Consider the following 27,155-nt stretch of genomic DNA (forward strand, 5'->3'; position numbering starts at 1 on the left):
AGCCCTCGGCGCGAAGGGCTCGAACCTTAGCTCAGAACACGGACCCGGGCGCGTGCCACGTCGCGGAGCCCCCGTTCCGTTCCGATTCGATCCGCCGCGACTGAAAGCTTCGAACAACGACGACTATGACAACGACGTACTCTCACGTGCACGCGAGCCGGCGCAGGAGCTCCGTCATAGTGCTCCTCTTTTCTGCCTCGCCACAATGCGGGAACGTGGACAGAAACGGTAAAAAAACAGCAACCGGCAACATGTCGGCCAGGAGGACGACGAGTGTACGAGACGCGGGCTCGAAGAGATATTGAAAGACGTATAATGCGACGCGGAGAAGTGTGACGCGTCGACGTGTATGAAGAACGGAGTTATGATTATGGGTCCTAGAAAACAGCAAAACGAATATTAAAAAAGAAAAATGACGACGAGGGCCTCTGTACCCGTGGCTGACGAGGGGGCCGCCAGGTAGAGGTAAAATAGGAGGGTGGAATCGTGATTGGGGAGGGGTGGGGAGCCAAGGGAAGAGATTCGATTCTTCGGGAGGGGCATTCGGTCAAGGTCACGTACGCGCGCCGGTGGCGAGGGAAGAGGAGAGGAATCATCGTCACCAACCATCACGGCCACCCTTCTTCGGTCCTTTCGCCGCGCACGGCAGCTCACTGCCACCCCGGCGACCGACCAACCCACTGTGTTCTCCGCAGTATAGGTGATCTGCAAACCGTAACAGCTCGGCAGCAGGCGCGCAGAAACACGAGTCGACGCTCGCTCGTAGACGTCCCGTTCCGGCGCTGTCAACTGCCGCGCCCCTGCAACGCCGTGCGGTGTCTACGGCACGCCGCAGCCAGCGGCATTGTCAGGGCCCCTCCCTACGTCGGTGCTGCTGGAGCATGGCGTAACGACGGGAAGGTACGAAAGGACCCCCGAGAAGGCTCCGCTCTCTCCGGTGCCCAACAAATGTGTAACGGGAACTAATAATATGCAAATAGAAGCCAGACAGGCAGTAGGGGGGAGGAGGGGGGGAGGGTAGGAGCTGTATAATCACGTTCTTCGTCGATGAGGAATGACGTAAGGGCAGAAGGCGGCGGCGGCGTCCGTCTCTCGTCCGCAATCGGAATAGCCGTCTTAACCCCCCCCCCCCCCCCCCCCGCCACACACACACACATGTGTGCGCGCGCTTTCTCGCTGTAGGAAGCACGGAGTGTGTGTTACCACTGACGAAGGTTTGCGAGGAAGAACGGCAGCGGAACAGACTGGCCTCGGGTACTGAGGGGGAAGGAAGAAGGAGTACGTGAGGAACTGCGGGCGCGCTTTTTTTTCCTTCGCGGTGACACTATTATTCAGATACAGGGCGGGCCCGTGTTGTGCGCAGTTGGCTCCAGCGTCGTCGATGCCGCAGAGAAGAGAGCGCACGCGACATGGACAATGGACGCGGCTCGTGCTGACAAGAAGGCTGTCTTTGAAGACGCCAGTGGGAGAAGGCAGCCCATCCACTTGAAGCGCGTCGTGTCGCGTGCTCAGGGGAAGTGCGCTGGTGGCGGAGATGAGTGTGAATGATTTCATGCTACGGCTGCGATATGCTTCTTTCACTATTCTTTCAGCACACTTCACCGTGGAAGTTGATCAGTGCTCTCTGATATAGCGTACGTTTTTTAGTGCGATTTCCGTACCTGGTGCGCCATTTTCCTAGAGTCAAGGAACCTTCCTTGCCGATACGTTGAATGATACGGCGCCACTAGTGGAGGGTTCCTTTGAGGGATTTCTTGAAAAAAAAAATAACACCTAAGATAACCTTACCGCAACAATGCCGCACCATTAGGTCGTGTGCCTGTACGCCTAAGGTACCAAGTTCAAATCTCAGTATCTAAAAGAAAAAACCGGCTTTCCTCATGTGTGCAAGCGCCCCGCGATAAGGTGCTCAACTTTATCAGGATTAAAGCGCTGGAGAAAGTTACAAACTGAATTAGAACCAATTTATCCACTACAGAAGTGAAAGGAAGTCACGGTTATCTTCAAGAAACTTGTTCGTGAGTACTGTTGCAAGATCAAGCATATTTTATACGTCGTCGTCTAATGGTGACACTTATGTGCACTCACTACAATCCCCTTTGTTTTAAATATCACGCTTGCAAGTCTTGCGAGTTGGCCAGAATCGCTGACTGTACTACTGTTGGCTACTGTTTGAAGGTCCCCGAATAAAGCATAGACGGATTTCACTGCACCTTGAGACAAACAGTGAAAAAGAGAAAAGAAAATGAGCAAATGTAGAGACTAGAGAACCGCGCTATCAGGCGGGACGGAAGAGAAGACACACTCTCTTCTGCCCTTCATTTCCGAAAGTGCGAATAAACCAGTCAGCCCGACTCTGTCCACTTCTTGAATCACCTAACCAGCTCACCCATGCATGTCTTGATAACTGCTGGCATAGCCAAAAAGTGCAATCTAAGGTGATATAGTGACCGTTATTGGCGTTCGACATGGAATTTGTAAGCAGATAACTTGTCAAAACCGTTTTGTCTTTCCCAGATTGTAGAAAAACAGTATACCACCTCTCATCAACCAAAGGATGGCTGCGGATAATTTGCCATTTTTCTCTCCCTTTCCGTTCTCTCTTGGTTCCTTCCCTCGCACAGTACAGCAACATGGGCTTGCCCAGTTAACATCCCTGCAGTTCCTCTCCTCCGTTCTTGTTTCTGTTTCATTTTTTTTTTTTTAACGAACTGCGGCGCGCAGATGACATTACAGCCGTTGTCCCCCGTGTTAAGCTTTAGCTACAGGAATGACAACGAAAACAATCACTACCACGTACCTGAACGCACTGCGTGCGCAAAACAATTGCCGACGATTACGCGTTACTTCCTAATGCGAAATTTTAGCCCAGTTCATCAGATTTTTCGATAGATTGAGGCCAAAATATTCGATCAAGACATGTATGTACAATGACAGACACCTTTCTTTTTTTAATTTTTCACACACATTCCTTTTTCAAGAAACACTCCACTAAAAGTTCTTGATCTAAACGTGGCCTCCGCTACAACAGGAAAGGCGGCGGTGGCACTAGGCGGAGTAACTGTGCGAGCAGTGGCATACGAAGGACTTCTACCGGCTTAGAAAGAACTGCACTATTTATATAGGCAGGCCGTTCGCAGTGGCGAACGGTGGTGGATATGCGTTTCGGCTCTGTCGGTGAGGGCTACCGAGCTTACTGCATCGAAAACAACCAGCGTTCCGTTGAACAGATCAAAGTTCACAGACGTTCTAGGCAGAATCCACATTTATGCCGGGAGCATGCGAAAGCTCCACGCGGTCAGCCATCCGCGGCGGCGCACGTATGAGCAGCTTAGGACCTGGTTACGAGGGAAAACGGCGACGCCGCGAAATCCAGGAACGGGTGCCAAAAAGCTCCGCTCTAAAACATGGGAAGGGGATCTGGTTAGCAATGTACTATCGTGGATAAAAGTGTGTGGACCACGCAAACTGCAACCCAAGCGCACAGAGAGAGAAAAAAAAAAACTTTATTTGTCAGCGATTGGTATAAGAACACACCAAACGACGTGAAGGAATAAAATGCGCATGCAGCTGTGTAAAGCGCCAAAATCTCCAAGCAGCGAGGAGGACACGCGCGAAGAGACGGCGCGCTTCCACATAAGGAGATCCACAGGTTTCCCTAAATCGCCGCAAAACTTGTTTCCTCCCCTCCCTTCCTTCCCGCTTGCCTTCCCTCCGACGCCTCTTTTCTATTTCGCTTCTCACGCCATTACCGCATCTATATAGCCGATCCCAGCGCTATAGCGACCCGGTGTGCAATGAAGCTCTGTTTTCCCGCGGCAGCCAGTCTTCGCTCCCCAACTCCCCTCCTTTTTCCCCCCGCATCGCGACGCGGCGTCGGTTGCGCCGCGGGCCAGTTTCGCCTCTTCGGGGGTATTTATTACTTTCTCCGCTGTTTTGTGTACCGTGCCCCAATGGCTGCGCCACGGCCGCGCCTCTTCTTCGCTGCTGTTCCTACTCTTACTCCTCCTTCTTTCCCCATCCGCCACCTGAGTGTTTCCTTTCTTCCCCATTTGTATGTACTTTGCCGCTATCCCGGAATCCCCCGCCGCCCCTGTACGCTGTCTCCACACCACCGCGAGGCTTTCGTTTTCTGGTCCCGATATATCGCATTGAGGCGCCTGTTTATATATATATATAGATGCGCGCGCGCGTGTGTGTGTGTGTGTGTGTGTGTGTGAGGAGACGATGGCATAGACGTTAGAGGGAGAAATGGGAAGAGTGTGTGAAGGAGAATGGGGATGATTTTTCGAGTTGGGGGAGGGGGGTTGGATGGGGAGTGAAAAAAACGGACGCGGTAGCGAACAACAATTCGCCTCGTCCTGAAGGAAAGGAAAAAAATAAATAAATGGAATATAAAACATAAATGCTTGCAGAAAGGAACCGAGTGATTTACAAAACGAATCAAACCATGACAAAAGAAAAAGGAAAAAGGTAACGCAGACGCGTTATAGTAGGAAGCACAGACGCAGACACGCGAGAGGCGGCGCCAGAATAGGCTTACTGAGGCAGCAGAACGCGAACAGATGTAAAAGGGAGGAAACAAAATACAAGAAGGCAAAAAAAATACGAGGTAAAGAAGGCGTGACCTTGAGGGTTTGCCTGGGTGTCTCTCTCTTTGGATCAGGCGCGTAGGTAGACCGAGCGTTGCGTAATCGATGTCGTCCCGATTTCTCTTTGTTCTTTGTCGCTTTACATTTTTCGTTTCTCTCGTCTTCATGGTCACGAGTGTGCAGCTGATGCTGCAACGTTTTAGCAAGTGAGTATTTTTTTTTTCATTCTTTTTTTTACACCATGCTGCTTCGATGTGCCGTTGAATGGTAGTATTGGTAAGTACGGCATATACTCTACGTTTAGACTGCACTGTTTTGGGGCTTCAGTGAACTAAGAGCGATGGTAGCAATAATCAACGTTTTATTTTACTTATGTTCCGCAGATAGACGGAGTCTTTCAAGGAGGCAATTCGAAACTGGCGGGTAGTTTCTTCGTCGCCGCAATCCATCGTCAGAGGGAACGGAAATCTAGTGATTTCGGCTCCCAATAGATCATACGATCACATTCACACCATACATGATAGAAAACTGTCCCGTTGTCATGTTGAGAAATATTGAGCAATCTTTTCAACCCAATGTATGCATTCACTGGTAAGTCTGAACCTGATAAGTAGATGTGTTCAAGTATAATTTGATAGCACTTTTCTCGGCTCCCAAAAAGGGACTTGAACGATGGATATATAAAAATTTTTGGGGACACTCAGGCTTCGAGTTTAAGACATGAAGCGACAGGGCGCAATATATCTATCACGCAATATAATCTGTCTCTTCGCTCCACTGATGTATCGCGGAAGGTAGGGCGCAATAGCTTCAACGCTACCGTCCAGGGCATCTCTTGTGGATCCCGGTTTGTGTAAAGGAGATACGCAGGTAACGTCACAGGCACCATTTTGTGGTGCAGAAGCAGTGCTAGTGGCTATAAGAAGACTAGATAAGCCCGCAGCCTTCAGTCATGCTACAAGCACTACAAAATGGCCACTACAGTGACTTAGGTACTACATAATCCCTATAATCCGCCTAGTCAACCTTCACCGGCGCTCATTATGCTACTCGCTCAGCCACAAATCACTTAGTTAGCTCACCTCTAATCTCACGCATAATCAGCCTAGAGTCGCATGCAAGCTATCACATTATTTGAAAGACCACGCAATATATAGATATAAAGCTCCGTTTTAGGCGAAAGCCTTTAATAGCGCATGCTGTCGTGGACAAAATGTGTCCCGCTTTTGCGGCGGCTCTGAGTGGCCGAGGCAGAATGACGTCATAGAGGTCTCGACCAATCATAGAGCACCACCACAGTATGCGCGAATGCGCGCCTTATATGACCATATGCCAATCAATGATCAATCACTAATTATAGAAAATTTATTTCCTCACAAATGACTAATTAATTATTAATTAATGCCAGTTGCGTAGCAGTATGCGGCACTAAGGCTTTCGCCTTTCACTACTTTAGCCGCTAAAGTCCCTCGTAATTTTTAATCAAGCTGCACGAACATGCCTTACACGTGTAACCGTAACCTGGAATCGCGTCTTGGTATCCGATGGTGCTCGGTTCGCTTCACATTTCTACCCTCGCCGAATTTTCATTTGAGCGCAGCTCATTCACAATCCCGCCACTTCAGGTGTGACCCCGAGCATTTTCGATCATTGCCGATTTTCGCCCCAAGCCGAAGCCAGGTGCTTCGCCGAACGGGGGCGTTAACGCTATCGCATTCGAATGCATGCTGCGCCTCTAACAAGCTGCAGAATGCGAGCAATAGCCACATAGATACTCTGTATGTGCGGCCTGCGTTTCTTAAACCTCCGTTGTAGATATATGAGGCTTTAAGTTTTTATGTTATACTATATTTAACACCTCCATTACCCCATCATCATCATCATCATCATCACGTTTAGTAGTGTTATTATTATTAAACCATATCTTCGCTACAAATGGCCGCTGTAAGTCTTCGAGCGTTTCGAATTCCTTAAAGTCCACCGCAATCTCAAGCGTCCGTTATTATCGTGTTTCTGCTTCGTTAAAATGCAGGTGCTGAGCGGGGGATTATAATCTATGATCATGAACAAGAAATCGACTGTTGTAGGAGCTATAACTCGAGCAAGAACTCGCTAAAATTCGAAGTGTGCCACTACTGCGCGTCTTTTGCACTCTAGTACTGCGGTATAGTACTGCTAAAGCTGCAATTTGGGTAAGACGGTGATGGCTCATGACTGGAACATAAAAAAAAAAAAAAAAAAAAAAAACAAGACTACATGAACAGGATCATGTGCCACAAACGTCCTCTCACATATTGCGTGAGACAACGAGAAAGCGGATGTAAAATTGACGTTGATGCATATCACAGCGCATGGCGATTCGGTTTCACAAAAAAAAAAAAAAAATCAAAAATATGTTCGATGTGAAGAATAGAATGCACTCTGAATTAAATATACTGAAATGAAATGTAATGTATTAAAATGAAATGCATGAAAGCGAAATGTATTGTGTCTGTTCACATTAACTCAAATCAAATGTACAGTCTTTGTCAAAAGTATAGAGCTCAGGGGGTCGGCTTCTGAGTCATTTCGAGCGGCTTGTAATGCATTTCCAGTGTTCCGAATATTTTAGTGGTAAGATTTTTTGTCCTACACTCTACAATGCGAAAGACTTCCACTAATGCTAACTCAGCGGCACTATACGGCACCGAAGCAAACTCCATGGACTCTGCACTTTTGACAAAGGCTGTATACTATACTTCCTTTTTATCGAATTAATTACGCATCGATATGGGACGACCAGAGAGTTAGAACGAGAATGTGACTGTGATTTATAGGGTTAAACGCCCCAAAAGCGACTTAGGCCATGAGAGATACCGTAGTTCCACCGGGCTCCAGCAGGATGTTTAACTTGCGTAGACATCGTACAGCACGCGGGCGCCTTGCTTTTCGCCTCCATCGAAAATCGGCCGCCGAGGCCGGGATTCGACCCCGCATCCTTGGGCACAGCAGTAGAGTGCCCTAACCACTGCACCACAACGTCGGGTCGCTAGAACGAGGAATTGATTTTTTCCGGTCGCAGGAACACAAGTGTGAACAGCGACTACATGGAACGCTCCTGTAAGCATACATAGATAGGGAGCACTATAATTTTCTTTTACGTTTGGTTTGGTTTGGTTTTGGGGTTTAACGTCCCAAAGCGACTCAGGCTGTGAGAGACGCCGTAGTGGAGGACTCCGGAAATTTCGACCACCTGGGGTTCTTTAACGTGCACTGACATCGCACAGCACACGGGCGCCTAGCTTTTCGTCTCCAAAGTACAATTACGCCTTCCCTGTCGGAATTAAATCGAGGAAACATCACCTGTCTTGATAAAAACGCATAAGCATCCACTACATGCCAGCACCTACAATACTTGGCAATTTCGACTCGGCAACGCGTAAAATACTGTTAAGCTAGTAACGTGCTTCGTTTAGTATTGTCCAGTGTCCACACCTGCACACGTAGATAGTGTGCGCTGGCTGTTACGACTCCGATATAGAGTGAGGCGGAGATGAAAGAGGCTCGACTAACAATACGGAACGAATCTCACCACGCGACAAGACGGAGAGCAAAATAACGCAAGATAAGCGTCTCGGAGCACAACCTCTTGCCGAAGCTTATCGCGGCGAAGCGTTCGAGAGGTGTCGCGCCCGCAAACATCAAACGTTACCTGCGCTTCCTTTTCGTGGAAATTTGTGCAATCATGCAGCTGTGATGAGGAAAGTGACAGTCAAAGATAAAGGAGAGAACCCGACACGTGCACTCTGCGTATTCACACGGCATGCGATAAGCGGAAAGATCAATGTTTCAAGGCCGGCATTCTCCGAATGCCTTATCAGGAGTCGTGTTAGTTACACATTCGAACCCCTCGCCTACCTTGAAGTGAAAGGCAACGCCGAAGAGAAACATGGGAAGGCGTATTCCTGCGCTTTCTATTGATTCCCTTTCCTTATCATTGGCTGCTTTGGTTGGCTGATCTTGGTCATAATGCGTGATAATCATGCTGCGCAGTCCGAGCCAGCCAGGGAACGCGAGAAGAACCGTAAGCTTGTAGCGGGCCTTTTGTTTTATTCTGGCGTCTTATAGGCTTTATCGAACTGTGCAATTCACTGTGCTGCAACAGCCTAACGTTATGAGCAGGGTTTGTCGAGAGTGCTGAAACATACTATGTATTCGTTTATGGATGCCTCAATATAAGGTGATCTCGTTCTGATAGTAAATGCATGAGTTCGATAAGAGCACCGGCAATACTGCAGCTATGCTCCTTTTCACATGTTATTTGTAGCACTGCGAATCAGGCACTGCGATCCTGATTGATCCAATTTGCCCTTGCCATTTGTAGTGCTGTAAACAGCCTGTGAAACGGAGCACAGAATTAAAAATCTCGTTCGTTCTGAAAACCTCTGCCGGGTGGATTTTAGGTGCATGTCATTGGGGCAGTGTAATTACTCATGTAGACGATCGAGTTTGTGCACGCTGTAGCTCAGTGTGTCCGCAACGGGGTGTAAACAACAAACAAATGAAAATTGGCACGGCAGTCCTCAGCAGGCAAGCGAACGCGAGCTTTCGTGATGCGACTCCCTTTGCCCACGGTTACGGGAGCGGTGATCCTTACACTCACGCGAACCGCTAACCATGTCACAAACGACACGCAGCAGTGATCATACGAACAGTAAGGTGATTTGCGAAGTTTTGTTGTCACGTTTTAGTTGCAGGAAGCGCCTATATATAACCTTCGATCTCACGTTTCTATAGACATCATCTGAATTGGCTAAAGGTGCAGCCCTTGAAAAAAAAAACATATAAAAAAACAATACTAATGTTTATTTCTGATACTTTGAATCGCCATCCTTCTGACATTTTTTTTTTTTTTTTTTTTTTTTTTACTCCCAGCCAGCGGCTAGATTCTTATTAGTAGTAAGTATATCGAAACTTGTATATTCGCGGCCTATACTTTTTATACAGAAAAAGTGGACAGAGATGGCTGTGGGCGTCCCGTAGAGTATAAGACGCTCCAATTTCGGCATGCGTATGACTAAGCACAGTGTGCACAAGCCTCGAATTACTTTAGGTGGTCCCGCCTTGGACAATATTTTGATAGAGTGGCAGCAGGACAAATGATAGAGGAAGTATCACCTGAACAGCCGGGCTCACTTGAGTGCAAAAAAGAAAGAAAAGAGATAAGAATTTTAGATTATGAAGTGAGTACTGCCTTTGCGCTAACGCTCCCAGCATTTAAAATGCACAATAAAAACAAGAGCGCTAAAAAAAAAAAAAAAAATCGGTCCCCTTGATGCATTGCCCTTGTACAAGGAATGTTTTCTAATAAGGGAGCAATTGCTTAAAGGCATCCAGCCAATCGCAACCATACAGCTACTAAGGAAAGCTTACATATTTCTCAGAAACTCCGTAAAAGAAAAATTCGTCCTGGCCCACGGTTCGAATCCGGAACCACCACCTCGCTGGGGCAATCTCTCGACCAACTGAGCTAACCAGGACGGTCATTTGATCAAATGGTAGGGCGAGAGCAAATTTATCAACAACTGGAAGTGGTAGCGGTGTTGGTCGAAGGTTTAGGGGCATCCCGAAAGTGGAGTAAATTCAATTTTCCTCTTCCGTTTCATCAGTTTTCCCTTGTTCCCTTTCTACGCTCGTGTATAATTTCGGCACTCCTGTATACATATTCCCTAATATGCACTAACAAGCCTACCTACAGGCACTTGCGAGGTTTTATAAACGGACTGTTCCAATTCTTAACTGAGAATATAAGTGCGCAGACCGAAATCAAGAGCTTTCAGATATGTAGTGCGTGCCTGGTACCTCGCCGAATTCCTTCTGGCAGAACAGAATGCCCTCAACAAATAAAGCTCTCACATGGCTTCATGTATCATTGACAAGAGCTGTATTTATTATTTCAATGTTTCCTTACCTTGTGTTTAAATTCACATGACAAGTGCTTTTTATATATGCCTGACTACTGTGGTGCTGCCAAAGTGGGGGCCCGTGGCTCTGTCAAGCTGTCAAACGGCAACTTTTACCCCGGGCTCCCGCCATCATTTGTACCAGGATGGCAAATGAATTGAATTGAATTGAATTATTTTTGGGCCGCGCACAAGGATGCAGCCAGAGTTCCGTCACTGCGCATTTATAATATGCCACGGCTGCTCGCTAACCCTAACACATTTCATTATTGTTGACGAACTCTTGTTAGCGTGGTTCGCGTGCCATATGGTCAGCACTGAGTAAAATAGCTTCATTTTTATTATTTTGTTGCGTGTCAGCGTGCTTAATACATCGTTAATGCGTTACTAACTTTCAGCGGCTACTCGACGAAGAGAAATTTGAACCGTTACAAAAATGTCACCTTGAGGATTCGAAACAATTTACGGAGCCAACCTAAATGTCCAACGTGCCACTCAAGCTGTTTCTGGCCAACGAACGTGGGCCAGTCACACTCGGCGCCTAGTGTCACAAAACAAGAGACCGCAGAATATTGTCATCTCTAGCGATACACTGCACTCGGGGGAACGGTCTCGGCGCGTCGCCCGCCAATTGGGTATACCACCCCTGGTAATCAGAAAGGCGGCCGGCTCGGAATCATCCGAGCAAAAGCTGAACGCATAAAGAGAGGAGGGTGCTGTAAAACAGAGGAGGGTAAAACGGCGAGCGCTTTCTTTCATGGCTGTTTGTGTGTATGCGCGTGTGACGCAAGCAAGAGACCGCGACGCAAGAACACGAGAGCGCTTTTGCATGGCGTCACCCCCTCCCTTTCCTCCCCATTTTTTCTCGGGGCCACCCAATCAGAGAGCGGCGTTCGCTTTCCTCATCCCTCGCTTTCTCGTCCACCTGTTTACCCACCCCACCCCGCTGAAAAACCCGTACGCTACTACTTCACTGTACTTCTGACGACGCCGCGGCACCACCAGCGCCATCTACCGCCGGGACCTTCCATCAAAGCTTTTGCTTTGACATTTCGATCTTTTTGTCTTCCCGAAAGCCATAGTTCATCCACCCTTGACATGCACGCCATATAACCACTCCTCCCGAATATTATAAGAAGCCTGTGCGCAGGTCATTAAAAAAGAATATCGCCTCTCACACGGAACAGAAAACGTGTTGTGTATAGGTCTTTGTAAATTAATGCTCCAGCAACGAGACTTTAGCGAGGGGTGATGACGTGGCGCTTGCGAAGAACGGCACCTTGCTGTTTGCTGGCATGAAGGAAGTTTCACAACCAAGTCCCAACTCGTATCACGTTCTGAGGTGCGAATCTGCACAGCATGCAACTTCCCTGATGTATACCTTGTAGCTCGTGATGTGTATGATTAGGAGAGTGATTTTACCGAATGTTCAAGGTACATAAACACATTGGACGAGATAGGCGTTTTGATGGATTGTCCGAGACGTTTTGTTCGTTAAACATAATTAGGCCTCGCAGGATGAACATAATGGAATGGTGATGGTTCAGTAAACTTTAAAATTTCAAAACAGAAAGAAGGAAAATAAACGAAAAACAAAGTGAATGAAAAAAAATTTATAGAATCTTAGACGATTCAACCGTTAAAAACACACATGCCTGAATTGGTTATTGCAGTGTTTTCAGAATGAATAGAACGAAAAACAATGCACAGTGGCAGCGAGAAGCAACTATTATTGAGATTCAATAATGCGTGGAAATATTTCTCTAGCAAGTAGTATATCTAGAAATGTTACTTGTTACGTACTTAATGCTGATTTAATAGTGACGTGTATTATTTTCCTGCATGATGAAGAGCAAGCTTCTCTAAAGCAGTTTTCGCGGAGGAGATCTTTCCAATATCGATGCACCTTGTTTGGACAGAGGACAGAAGTGAGATATTTTTATTTTTGCTGCCTTGGCATGACTGGGGAGCATCCGTTACAGACAAACGTGCTAACCGCTGGCTCTACCTTGCTTTTCAGCTTAATTCCATACATGTTTCCCCTACTAGCTCCCAAGCTTCTTTCTTGAGGCCGTCGTACACGTGAAGTCTCACAAATGGCGTCATACCTCCTGTCTTCCTTTCTTTCTTCTTTTTCTTTTGAAAGTACTGCTGGATTGGTCGTAAACGCGTTCCTTTTCCGAGTGCTCAGTTTATCCTCGCTATGGCAGCACGCGTCAATGTGCGTTGCGAGGGCGATTCACTGTTCCAAGAACCTCGATATCGCACGGTGATTTCGACATTCAGTTCCGCGTGCCAGCCTCAGTCGTCGTACAGTGCAGTGACATATTCGGAATCGATGTCAAGTGAAAAAGGCGTTAAACTCCCGCTGAATCTTAATTTAACAATGCTACTTTCGTCATACAGGTCAAGACAACTCTATACCAACCGTCGATGTTGTGAAGACGACAATGTTCTGAGCATTAGTTATATTTTGGGCAGTGGAATTTGTCGTACGAGAAAAACCACGGTGGGGAGAAGCACCTGTGCACAATAATGTTCCCTTCACCTGTTTTATACAGAGTCTAACAAACGCGCGCGTTGTCTGTTTATGGTATGGGCGCAGCGTCTGTAAAAACCGCATTGTTGAGGCCTTGGTCAGCACTGGGGTGTTCGCGGTTGACATGAACACGCGACCGTTAGAGGAGACTTGACTGGCGTAGAACACTTTAAAGCAGGCAGTGCCCATAAAATTCCGAAACTTGATTCTATTACTGAGTCACCAGCAAAAAACATTGCAAGACAAGTATAATAAATTGGCGTATTCCGACGTTCCCAATCAGCGCTCTGAACCCCGCAGTAGCCGAAAACTCGTGGTTAATTTCAACAACCTAACCTGCTCTAACATGTGCTAATAGTCTGCTCTAACATGTGGCTAACGTGACAGTTTCCGTATTATGCCTCAATAGAAATGCGGGCGCCGTGATCTGGACTATAACCCACGACCTCGGGCTATATGTGACAGAACAATGCAGCCGTTAACATTATCCGCGTCATTAATTAATTAGCCTCGTAAGAAGTTCACTACTGTAAGTACAAGCTGGAGGAGAGTGTGTTAGATGTCATATGCGTGTGGGAATTGCATTCCAGACTTGTAAAGCGGGCACCTATACTATCCAAAAAAATCAGGAAGATGATGCAGCTTCGCCTTAATAAACGCGATAGCGCCTTTAACACCACCTTTCAATTACGCGGACTTCTGGCTTTGAGAGATTGGCACAGAGTTTGGCAAAGTGTCAAACGTCTTTAGTTGGTTCGGTTTCTTTGAGGGAAGGAAGCCAAAATATCCGTCTCAATACGCGGTGGACACCTACACTTTTATGAACGGCATACAATTGTCGGTACATACACATTGCACAACTACCGGCCCGCTGCAGAATGCTGCAGATAAACCGCGGGACCCTCGCAGCTAAAATTTCGCACAGAAATGGCATTTTGTCGTCAGTATTTTTTAATACAAACTTGCTTGGGGTACTTGCCTGATTCGATCAGAAAAAGTGGGATGTTCTCATCGTATGCGGCGGTGGCGATGCCATCGCTGGCACAGCAGTTCGTTTTGCCTCACCGCCACCGCATACAATGGGAACATATACGACTTCTTCTGATCGAATCAGGGAAGCAGCCTAAACAAATTTGATATTAAAATATACTAAAGACACAATGCAACTTCTGTGCGAAATTTGAGCTGCGAAGATTCCGCAGTTTAGCTGGGAGAAGCATTTTTCTGTGTGCCGGTAATTGTGCAGCGCGTTGCATGTGGTCGGTTCGAACCCCCCAACGTGGCTATAGCAGGTTAACGTTAAATAGGGAGCAAAATTGTGTGACGCAACACTAAACGCAAATAACTGCTGCGTCCCAATTTGCATACTAAATTGCGCGCGTTATTTTTACGACACGTTTCTTTCTTTCTTTTTTTTTTCAAAACTAGGATACGGCGATGGCGACTCATTTTCGCTCGAAGGAGCTCTATACGTTTTCGAGTACTATTAGTTCTTTAATAGCTTAAGATGTGAAGAGCTGGTATAGATACGGTTTCCAATCAATAAGCCAACGCGTGTACATATATGGTAATATACTTCAAAGCGATCAGTTTAAACAGTTGAGGCCACGCTGTTCTTAATGTGCTCAAAAGATAAATAGTAGTAGAGCAAGCGATTTCAAACATGTGTGTTTTCTTTTTCAGAAACTGGAGTTGCTGAGTTTTTAGATATTGCTTACTGCTAGCGCGCGCAGCTAGATGGCCTGTTGTTCACAAATAATGCACGTTGAACGCCACCGTCCATATTTCGCACGCTGTCGTCACTTGTGATGCCATTGTGACGTGTGATTCTAGTAGCAGTGAATGTGATACGAGACGCATTCATGACTCAGCTTGACGCACTTGCTTAGCGTAAAGTGCTAAGCGCTCCTCAACCAACATGCACAGAGCGACGTTAACTCACCAGTGGGATATAACGTCATGCCAGTAACTATCGTAGGCGCATTAAGATTACGGAGGGGCTTTCGCATTTAATGACTTCTGTAAACTAGAGCATTCTTTCGGCTATAACTGCTTCCTATATGAATCTATTTTTACATTATGCAGTCACAGTATACATTGACGTCAGTGTCTCTTTGAGGGTAGCCTATAGGTCATTATAGTGTCATGAAAAAGTGACGCAGTGAACTTTAATGCCGATGGCACGCTGTAACAGCCAACTCGGTGAGGTACTGAGAAATAGCGATGGCCGACGACTTTCCCTGGTCGTTCTCTATCAAAATTGAGAAAATCTGCTTCACTGTCATAAGCCCAACTGACTATAACAACTGCAGTTATAGGATCTAACTTTTTAAGGCCAAAAGAAAGTTTTGATCGAGCGAAAATAGTGCAATACATTTTTCATCACATATGGAGCGAGACCGGGAGACCGGTAAAGGTCGTCGTTTAAAAAAGCAACGCAGCAACAACAACAAAAAATGTGCAAAGTTATAATGTAATGATCACTGACACTGATGAGACCTGTTTATCGCTAGAAAGTATCCGTCACAAAAAAGAACACTTTCATTAGTGCGGGAGGTACTACTGTCTTGGTACGCTTACGTCTCGTAGCAATATATATTCAGGTCGTCAATATTTCACAGCTTCGACAGCACCGGCTGTTGATGCTTTTGGAACAACTATATACGCGTATTTAACGTATGTATTTTCAGGCCCGGGCAAATACTACCGTAGGCAAATACTTTTTGCGGAAATATGGCCCACAATGGAGCACAAATCTTTCTAAGCAAACGCAGTGGTACTTGTAAGCAAGAAATAAAAAGCACAAGTAAAAATGCTGGCCTTATGACTAGCATTTAAAAAGGGGGGAGTGAGGGAGCTAGATTGCAACGACGAGACGACATTTTTTCTTGAATCTATCACCTATCCGGAACACCATAAGTCGAGCCACTTGGTTATCTCTTTTGCAAATAAATCCTCCTGGGCAACATGCAGTGTCCGTACGCACAAATGTTTTTGTACGTAACCGTGCACCATTTCATGATAGTCAGGCGCACTCTCGTCAGCCAGTTGGTGCGCAACATTTCGTGATTGCGATAATCGTGCCCGTGATAAATCACTATACGCCAGCAAACAATCCCATGGACAAACAGCGTTCCCGCCAGTCACTGACCGAATTTAACTTACGACCAGCGCTCAAAGTCTAGCCAAACAGTTCTTGTCTTCGGAACATATTCAAACACGATTCAAGGGTTTCGTAAGGAAATTAACAAAAATTCAAAGAGAAGAAATTGGGGCGCAATCGGGTTCATAGTAAATATAGCAGATGCTCTATAAGAAGAAAACAGGTCCTCAGTCAAGAAGGCTTGAAAGAAACAACTGAAAGCTTGCTCGTATGGAGAGGAGGCTGAAGTCATCGGAAGCGCAGTTGGGGAGATTGCTGAATAAGATAACGTAAGGCTTGTGCAGTGAAACGCTCTTTATGAAATTCGTCAACCGCGGTTTATGTCATCGAAAAAATTACTAGTACAAGTCAGAAATCCAGCCTCAAGTGGTCACGATCAACAGCTCGCAATGTATCATTTGAAAACCCGGCAAATCATAGAATGCAGAAAGAACACAGATTTAATTTGTATGCCAGTAATATAAGTGCGGCACCACGTGACAGGTGCAGATTCCACGTGCAGATTATTAGGCTTTTACCTAATCTCCAGTAAAGTAATCCGCGAAGAAACACTACGAATGACTAACTACCACTGTGACAATTTACGGCCAGAATAATTGTCTGGACCTGATACTAGGAGCGCCACCCTCATCGCGACGGAGATATGGCAAAAAGCAACTTGGCATCTAGTGCGGGCCAATAACTTAGAGGCGAAAAAGTAACCTTTACCTTTATTGTGCTAAACCTTATAGGTACGCAAAGTGTCATAAAACGTGTTTTTGTCTATAGAATCCGGTTCATAATGACACGAGATGGTTTTATAATTGATCTATTTGCGTATTTACTTAGATATATATTGACACGGAAAATGCATATTTGCAGCCCTACTCTCTTTATGTGCTAATGCCCGTGTAGAACAGTGGAGCTACTGTAAAAACCAAAGCCAGACCCGAACATAAGAAAGAATGCACGAAACTGGAAGGGAGGCAGAACTAACGCTAGTCAAAAAGCGGCATTAGCATAGCTTGATTTTGGTTAGCACGTTCGGTTAAAGAGCTCCGTGTCCTAGCGCTGCTAACGGGGCGTGCTAGCACGAGTGTAAAAAAATTTTGGCACGATGTATTGCCCGATATTTAGTCCTCGCAATGCTGGCCCCTAGCTAACATGTGATAAGAGAACTGATACTACAGAACTCTGGTATACACGTGAGAGCTATAGAATGCACGATGCCCGTATAGTGCCAGATACTATCAGCGCAGACAAAAATGTATAGAAGGGAGAAGACGAACGCAGCGCTCCTGACATCTGTCCGTGTTTGTGTGTGCTACTAGTACCTGTCTTAGTGTATCACCAACTAGCCCAACAGAAGAGTATTCTACGGCGTATGATGCTTTCGCAGAAAGAAAACCAAGGTTTGGGCCATGTGTACGGCGTCAGTTTTCGCGCTCACCTGCGCACATCACATAGAGGTAATTGAATGACAGCAGAACATTAAAATGAGCCTAGGCAAGGAAGATATGAATGCTTCTAGTACTTAGTGCTAAGACAGCGCGGAACGTCATGGCGGCGTTTGCAATGATTGCATGTGGAGTGCACCTTAGCGCCCCTGTCACTCACTGTTCTCACATGATACCTGTCTCTCTTCCTGACGCGTTCCCAGCGCCCACAGAGGGACCAATGAGTTAAGCAGGATGTTTGCTGAAGATTTTCTTCTGGAGTGAGCGCATTCTTTCAGTCATTAAGGAATTATGTATTGTTGCTATATAGGCGCGAATCTTGTGCGTCTGCAGTCTTTCTTGGTTAGCCGTGTTGAATACCTGACATCAACGCGGAGAATTAAAAAAAAAAAAAAAAAGGAAGAGAGAGAACAACTAACAGCGATTCAAGCAGCTCTGAAATAAGTCGCCCGAAGGCCGTTTCGCGCAAGAACTTGCAGTCTTTACATATCGCGTTCACAACCCAGGCCAAGCCTGGCGTAATGTTTATGGTAGGTGACGTCACATCCGCATATGCGTGGTGAAAAATAAACATTTGTGAAGTCGTGTTTCTTGCGCCTGCCAGTGCGCGCATCTGGGATACTGTAGTCTAAAAGAGGAAAAAAAAAAAATGCTGACGCTGTGGATTTCGATACGCATACACAGTAACCTGTGATTTGGTATCAGTAAACGGCACGAGCATTAGTTTAATGCGCGACAATACCTTCTGTTGGAGGCCCACACATGGTTCGACATTGTTCTGCTTTTTACTACGGAAAGGCGGTCAAGGGCAAAACACGTTGCGCTAGATGAGCCTTCGTTACGCTATTCTTTGTATGATCGAAACAATGGTTCGGCTAGGCGTAAAATAAAAAAAAAAATGAGATTTTTTCTTCCGTCTTTTTGGGCTTAGATTGCTTTTTGCAGGAACGGAACAGAAGTGCGGGATAAGGTTGTCGCGAAACCTTTGTTGCATGGTTCCTCGTTTTTTCGGCCTGGTAAAGAGGCTTGACTGAAAAGCATGGCCACTTGAAAACCGTGCGTAAAGTGCCGTCTCCCTCTTAAACGAAGGGTGTAGAATGCTCGTTGGACAATCTATAACCTACCAACGTTGGTGACATATACAACTTAATAACCATTGACATATTCTGAAATGACCAAGCAAAATTTCACGCACTTCTGCTTGGAACGAGCGATGACAAACGGGTGTTAAGCTGGTAAAAAGTGAGGAGGAGGCTTATTTTGCCCTAGAGAGGCCAAATTTTACTGTCGAGTCAAAATGACAGTTTAAAGTAGCATCTAACGGCAGAAACGTCAAGGCATGCTATGTGCAGACGTAGTAGCACTTTTTACGAGTAGTTGGCTGAATTATTGCTGCTAAATTATCCCGAGCTACCCGGCGTAATTGTAGAGAGTGAAATTCAACTGAGAAAGGAAATAAATGGCTACCATTTTCTAAAATGCAAGAACGTCGTGGGCGTAAAAAACACGGAGACAAGGTAGGGAAGATACATTAGGAAAATTTTGCAAACTCTTTTTAAGGGTTCAAGCCTCTCCGGTAGATTTCGCGTTGTAGCCGTAGCTGGACCGTCTAAAATGATAATACCTTTGCTTCATCAAACACCACTAGAAATGAAATGCTCCACACATCGTGGTACTTGTATGTTCTCGATGCTAACGTTGACTTTTACCGCGGCCCGTTAAGACAGTCGGTATCGTTTGCAGAAGAAGCAATTTATAAGCATTGAACTGACTGTGCATTTAGGATATCTGGCCTTTGCTGCTTAATTGTACAGGCACATAATCACCGGTTGCCGTGTTTGGAAAGTGATTACGCTGTTTTCTTTAACACCGAAGATAAAACATTTTCTTTAGTGCCTGATTCGTGTTCTGCAACCATGTCGCAGCCCTTTATCATTTTGTAGAGCGTGACGGAGCAGATAAGAATCGCCTCAGTTAATCTTCATCTCACCGAATGGTCCAGCGTTGGTTCCCTTTTCATCACTTAGAACGAACGAAAAAAAAAAATGCAACGTAGCCCACAGTATTTTTTTTTTTTTTCCTGTGTGATATGCCACGAGACGCAAAAGGTGATCACTGCCGAGGCAACCTCAAAAACGATTACGAAGCGTTTCTAGCAACAAAGAATTTAATATAGTTTTATGATTTGTTACTTTGCGCTAGTGGCTAAGTGCGTGATGTATGCTTAGAAGCGACACAATCGTAACAAAACTATGCCCGATAACAGAGCCTGGATGCTATAGCGTGAGCAACGGCATAAACTGAGCCTCGCTACCGGAGCCAATAGATTCACGTCCTGAGAAGTCACAAAAAAGGGAGAGGTACCAAAATTCGAGTCATCCGTTCTTTTTTTTGCTGTGTTCAACTCACCAATTCACCGCATCCTGCGCCTTCGCCGTTGGAGGGCGATGATGCCCGCACAGCAGAGGCCGCGCGCAGTCACCAGAATGGCCGATGGCACACAGGGAACGACGTGCGATGTCCCAAGAAGAGAATTCGTCAACCACACCGTACTCTTTCGTCACTGCCGCCCTCTCTCAAACGTCGTGGGTTCTCTACCGTGCTTTCTTTCTCTTCATGGGTGCCCGAATTTTGGATGTCGCACAGTTCGAACGAAGTTGGGGGACTACGCACGGCGTCGGAGGGCAGCGCAGATTGACCGCGAACAGCCGCCTCGCGTATCTCAATCACTTGGTGGCGTTCCTTCGAGCCTTTTGATTTGAGTTAGGGCCTGATCGCTCACTTCGGTCTTGAAAGAGATCTTCTCTTTCGCAATTCGTTCTCAGTAATGAGGTAGTGACGTTCAAGGCAGGACTTGGAAAAACACTTCGACGCTGGGTCCGAAAACAGTGCGGGGTGAAAAAGTAAAGTAACCCGTTTTTGACAAAGTTTCTCAGCCGTTTTCACACTCTAGCCGGAAAACTGAAGGAACACAAAAGAACGCTCACGGGAGGGGCAGCCGCGAGACACTTTTTCTTTAACTAATCAAAAAACGAGCTCGTTTCTAGTCGCTATTGCAATGGGACAGCACCAAATCCGTTGAATCGGCACCGGGACACAATAAACTATCCGTGGGCGGGGCTAAAAGGCGCAACAAAACACAAATAAATTAAGCACACGCCGAAAGGGCTAGAAGTGTAGCACAGAAGATACGGCCTGAAGCGATGATGCGTTCAAGGTGTGACCGGCACTGCAAGGGAACACAGTCAAGGCGTCGTTCAGAGCTTGAGGGTGAGGCTGGCGTGCGGCGAAACGCAGGCGACAAGTGGGCCAAAACTGAGGCGTGAATAGAAGTCGGAACAAGCTCGGCCAAGTCGCAGGTCACCCAGTTTTGAAAAGGGCGAACATCCGTCGTCATCCGCGGGTCTCGTTTTCTTGACGAAGGGCACTGCGCACTTTAAAGGCGGGAGGTGGCGTTCAGATGTCAGGTTTGAAAAGAAGAAACTAGAGGGCCAAATAAAGATGCCCACGAAACTTTGGCGGGGAACAAACGAGCAACAAAATCTCGTTAGAGAGACGCGTGCTCGAAGCCGTTCTCTTCCGGCTGGACACCAAAGTTGGTCGGTGGAGCTTGTTCCTGAAGAGCACGTCTCGGGAAAAAAGCAGAAACACTGATAGGGAAAAAGAGGAAACACCGAAAGGAAGAAACAGGAAGCAGAGAGGGAAGGAAGAGGAAGACAGACAAACGGGAGGCGCGCTTTAAACTGTCTCAGGCGGTTCCTCGTCTACGGCTGGCGGCGTCGCGCTTGTCTTCCAACAACGTGGAGCCCGTCTTCGCCGTCGGATAACGGTCCGGGAGGAGGCGGCCGCGCAGCGAGGAGCCGAAGTCGTCGTCGTCGTAGCAGCGGCAGCGCCGCCGACAGTTGCTGGTGGCGAGGGGAGGTCTCGTATCCGAGCGAGGGCGAGCAGCGTCGGGCGCGCCAGGATCATCGCCGCCGCGCGCCCAATGCCGACGTACCCATCAGCCCGGCGGTGGCTCGTCTGCGCCGAAGGGTCGGTCAGCGCGGCATCGGCGCGGGAGAGGAGGATCGCGCGCCGCGAACCGAGGAGAGAGGGCGAAACCACCCGCCCACCTCCTCGCCCTTCCCTAGCCCCGCGTCGCCTAACTTTTATTTCTTTCTATTTGATCTTCTTTTCTGTGTCTTTCTTTGCCACGTCCCTTTTCCTCCTCCCGGCAGTCAAAGAAAGAGCGAAAGGAGGAAAGAACAAGAAAACGTTTCGGACTGGAGGTGGGGAGGTGAGAGAAAACGAAACTGCTGCATGCAGCCCTGAGTTGGCGGAGTTCCTCGAGCGGGCATGATCGCTACATGAGTGGAAAGGAGGTGAGTGTTGCTTTCCTCCTTTTTTCTCACCCTGCTCACCAACATCACTGGTGCACTCCCTCGTCACCTTATATCCCAAGTTGCACTTTTTATTTCGCCGTTATAGTGCCAGTGCCACCTACCACCACCCACCACTGCTTTCGAGCCTACGGCCACACACCCTCGTCTCCCCGCGGCCGTCACCACCCTCTTCCACTTCTACTTGTCTTCTCCGCTCGTCGCGCCGTTTGTTTTTTGCTGGTGTGTGCGTGCCGCCGAGTTACCATCCCTCCCGCTCCTCTTCTCCCGTAGGTAAATAAAATGCCACTCTTCGCTTTCTTTCTCTGCATTTTTCTTCGTGTTCTTTGCTCCGTGCTGTCCGGCGTGATTTTTTGTTTTTTTGCCTTTATTCTTCGGATGCACGTTGTCGCGGCTACTGGGAGGCGAACGCGAGCAGATCGTTGAGTGGACCAAGGCGAGCTGAAGACTGCGAGAGGGAGAGAGAGAGAGAGAGAGAGAGAGAGAGAGAGAAGAAACAATCTTAACTTGACAAGACCACGTCTTCGCCCCTTTAATGCATGGCTTACCTGATATCTGAAGTGACACACACACACACACCAAAAAAAAAAAAAAAAACATTAGTAATACCTTTTTCTTAAAATCAGGGGAGGGGATGAGCAGCGTGTAAGTCGTTAATTACGATCATACAATACAGTAATTAGTTTGCTGTAAAACAATTACAGTAACATCATTAAATTTATGGTCGTGTAATTTAGTTTTATGACTAATTACTTTTGTCGTAATTTGAGGACAACATTAACTAATTACTGCACATTACTTTAACTGCCTGCTCTTTGTTTCGGCAAAGGTTTTATCTCTCGACCGGATCGGGCCCCCCGAAAGGAAGACAACGCATGAAAAATATGGACCAGCAGATCAGCGAAACTGCAGAACGCTTGTTCGTGGCGATATACGTGGGGCCGTATCTTCCGCCTTGGTAGTGGGAAAAGGAAATACTCCACAGCTATTGACGCTTCATACGAACACAACAATGTACGATTTGATGACTTTCTATTGCTGTGCCCAAGGCTGGAAACCCTTTTCACTACGCACAAGACAAGGTGGCTCTGAAACGCACTAGCAAAATTGCTATTATGGGATGGATGGCGGAGTATCAATAAGCCCACTTTGAATCTCAGCTGCAACTGCGATACAGTAAATTAAGATGTCTGATAAGGTTGTAGTAGCTGCGTACAGTGTACGTTTTGTATGCGCCGAAATTACATAAGTAATGATAGTAAGCTTTCAGAATTGTAATGTTATTACCTTTTCTATTACTAGTCCAGTACTTTACAAATTCCTGTTTTACTTTTTCGAAGTTCAAATGATATGAATTAGACAGTTTATCACGCGGAGGCACTTCTATAATACTGGAAACGGTGTAGCGGAAGGAGAACACGATAACGATTGAAGTGCAGGTAACGAATAGCAGTGTTTTTCTTTTCTGCTCCGCTATGTAAGTATATGAATTCGCTCGCGCTGAGCAATTGGAGGTTTGTCGTTAACTGCAATATGGAGCACGTCATCATGTTATCTTTGTTTGGCGGTCATTGTCTCGGGAATGTGCGACAGTTAAAGCCCTCGTAATAAGTACGCTTATCGAAAAACAACGTGGACTGCATCATATGCACGAGCCAAATCTTCAGCAACCTGGAAGGGCACCCTCGAAAACATGCAGGAGCAGATCTCTTTTAGAACATTTCACAGTGTATGAACTGAACGCATCTGATACTTTAGGACTTTGTTTCAAAAAAATATTGATAAATGAATGTGATAAACACCAACGTAGCTGAGTTATTGAATAGAATGCAAGATCAAAGCCGCGAAAAAAAAAAAGGGTGGGGGGGAGGGGGGAGGGGGGGATAATGTCATAACTGGCTTTTTCCAATAGAACATTTCACAAAACCCACTGCGCATGCGCGCGTTTACCGGAAATTGCCAAGCGCCATATTGGTTGTAGTCCTGCATGGAAGCGCCTTCTCGACAGCCCACTTTACTTGAAGCCATTGACTAATCACTATATAGCCGCTCGCCATAACGTTTTGTCGTGCCATTTGGTATCACTGACCATCTAATGGAAACAGGCGTTCCAATGGAGATCCGAGAGGCGCAGTTAGTGCCAATCGCATTAGAGAGTGTGCGGTTGGGGACATGAAAACGAGGTGACTACGAGGCTGCGCTTGTTACCCGAGCCTTCGTTTTAAAGCTGCTCCAGGTGATAATGAAAACATATTTGACAGTGACTTTCGTCTCCTTTGCCAGCAGAACATTACTACACCACCCCGCCGTGGTTGTGAAGGGGATAAGGCGCTCGACTGTTTCGTCCAATTATGCGGAATCAAATCCTCGCCGCGGCGGCCGCTTTTTGATGGGGGCGAAAAGCAAGGCACCCGTGCGTTGTGCGATGCCAGTGCGCGTTGAAGAACCCTGAACGGTCGAAATTTCCGGAGCCCTCTACTAAGGCATGGTTTGCGTTGGTGAGCTTTGTCACGAACAAAAATTACCAGAGGTTTAGCATAGCTATACATGGTATTCAGCGAAAGCTTCACAGCATAGTTACCTTTGGTAGAACTCTTTCGTAGACCGATTTCGGTACGACGCGCAAAGCCAAACGCCTCCTAGACTGGTTTGAATGCTTTAGGAGGCGTTGGCTAAGCACAGCACCATCGCCACTGGCATCCATGGCTGGCTTTGAGTCGAGGCTAGTTGTTCGTTCTTATACCTATCGATTGATGTCATAGATTTTTCGTGAGGTGACGTCACCTACAGGATTAAAACGGGCTCCTCCCGTTCCATTTTCTCCTCCGCTCCAAGTTCGAAAGGACAAAGGTCACTCAGAAATCAAAGGGTCAAGGTGATGACCTTGTGGTGCGATACCAAGGTTGTCCACAAGGTTAACTTCAAGCTGGGGAAAGGAAGGCATAATATATTTATACCCACACTTGGTCCTGCGGCTCATTGAAGTTGAGTGGTTAGCCCACGCTGACTAATGATCAATTGGTTTAAAGGAGAGGAAAGGTGCAGCATCTGTCACACTTGTTTCTGTGGACACCTAAACCGCGCCGTAAAGGAAAGGATGAAGGTGGAAGTGAAAGTGAAAAGAGACAAAAGGGAGCCGTAGTGGTGGGCTACGGGGTAATTTCGACCACCTAGGGATCTTTAGCGTGCACTGGGCCTGTATTTCGAGTTTGCGTCGTTGTCGAAGCGTTGCTATATATCACGTGACCTCTAGTAATCTAATTGGTCGAAACGATGGAACCGGGTGTTGCCACTGCTGAACCGAAAGAGGTGGCAACATCGTTTCCACCAATCAGCTGACTAGCGATCACATGATAGCGAAAATTCGATAACGATGCAAACTCGGAATACGGGCCCTGACATCGCACAGCACACGGACACCTCTCCGTTTCGCCTCCATTGGAAAAATATTTTAATGGAAATGTTTAATTGTAGGGCGGTTGGAGTCCTCAGTCCGGAACCTCATTGGCGTAGGCTGCTGTCCGCGCTCTTTCGACGAGTTCTTTTTAACTCATTGCGTCCGAGCTGGTCAGAGCTGCCTGCCACCCCTCCTGCATTGGCTGGTTAATAATAGTGATAACGTCCGGGTTCTGTGCGATGTCAGTGCACGTAAAGATCCCCAGGTGGTCGAAAATAAAGTTATTACCACAACCAGGTGGTCGAATTTACTCTTTATCCCTCCACTACGGCTCCTCTTTCTCTCTTTTCCCTTCACTCCAACCCTCCTCCCTTCCCTTACGGTGCGGTACAGGTGTTCACAGAAACAAGTGTGACAGGTATTGCACCTATTCCTTCCTGCGAACCAAATATTATTCTACGATAGTTGTCAATATAATAACCTGTATTGTAACTTTCAGCTGTAAATAATTGAAATAAACATTACAATTGGGTTCTTTTATGTTTTAGTTAAGTATTCGTTATTGTGCAGAGGCCAGAGGTTACAGCTGTCAACAGGCTTCCTTTAAAGGCTTCTTTAAAGGCAATTTTTGCGTAGTAATCTATGAGCATCATTGTAGCCGATTTTTCTACAAGCCTAGAAATGCCCAGTTAGACAGATCTGTATATGTCTGGTGTGTGACTGTACTTTTTTTCAGAGGCAGCGCACTGCCTCTGGTGAATAAACATCGAATAACAATACCTTCAACGAACGCGTAATTGCTCTTTGTAGAAAGAGGTTCTGCAGCCGAGTTCATTTCCTCATATGCCGTTGTTTTCCGAAGTAAATATATTGGTTATCAAATTTCGAGGAACTGCTGAATCTTGAACAGAGCAGTGAATGTTGACGTAGAGCGATGTTGGAGTTCTGAAAAAAATGTTTCTTCCAGAAATTTTTATAATAAAAGTACAGAAAAGTTTGGCTAGAAATTTAATATCGTGTAAAGGCGGGGTATCACAAATTTTCCGTAACTATGGGCTTGGTGCGCTGCAGTTTCCGCTATACATGTGGCGCCATCTGGTAGCCACCGGCGTAAATGGCAGAGGTCCAACCGTACTTAAACCTGTTTATAACGAGATCAAGCACTCTGCTGCGGTTGCTCAGTGGTTATGACGCTTGGCTATTAAACCCGAGTACCCAATTTTCAACCCCACCGGTTCGAATACACTCTGAGGATTTTATAAAGTACGAAATGCTTTTAGCTTCCGTTGACGACGACCTTGAAGGGACGTCAAAATAAAACCGAGAGCCAACATCCGGGCACCAATTCTCCTTCATCCGGGCACCGAAACTTGGACATCCAGGCACTGAACGAGGCTTCACGAGACGAATTCACTCTTTCAGGCTTCTGGGCTCTCCCCAAGTATGGCGTCGCGGCGCCACACACTCGCGCTACTGTACTCACGCTTAGAAGGCAGTCCGACGCCGGCGGTCAAGGCGGCGGAAGCTCGAAGAGCGTTCGGACATTACGATTCGTAAAACAAATGTAAATTATTTTATAGGAAATGAAAGGTGCGGTATATCCGTCACACTTCTCCGTCGAGACCAGAAACCAGAACCACACTAAGGGAAGGAAAGTAAGGTGGGAGAGGCATGCAAAGAGAGAAAGACGTGCCGTAGTGGAGGGCT

The 27,155-nt window shown here is 46.7% G+C and overlaps 1 protein-coding gene across 1 annotated transcript in view; it reads right to left on the reverse strand.

The window, feature by feature from the left end:
• Window positions 1–21,692, reverse strand: part of LOC146179013 (uncharacterized) — a 449,427-nt gene extending 427,735 nt beyond the window's left edge. The window contains exon 1 of the mRNA XM_084578711.1: window positions 20,082–21,692. The gene's annotated coding sequence lies outside the window, so the exon portion shown is untranslated. The remainder of the gene's footprint in view (window positions 1–20,081) is intronic.
• Between the last annotated feature and the right edge of the window lie 5,463 nt (window positions 21,693–27,155).

This window comes from Amblyomma maculatum, chromosome 9 (assembly GCF_055883805.1).
Source record: "Amblyomma maculatum isolate TAMU_Amacu chromosome 9, ASM5588380v1, whole genome shotgun sequence".
Classification (NCBI taxonomy): Eukaryota; Metazoa; Arthropoda; class Arachnida; order Ixodida; family Ixodidae; genus Amblyomma; species Amblyomma maculatum.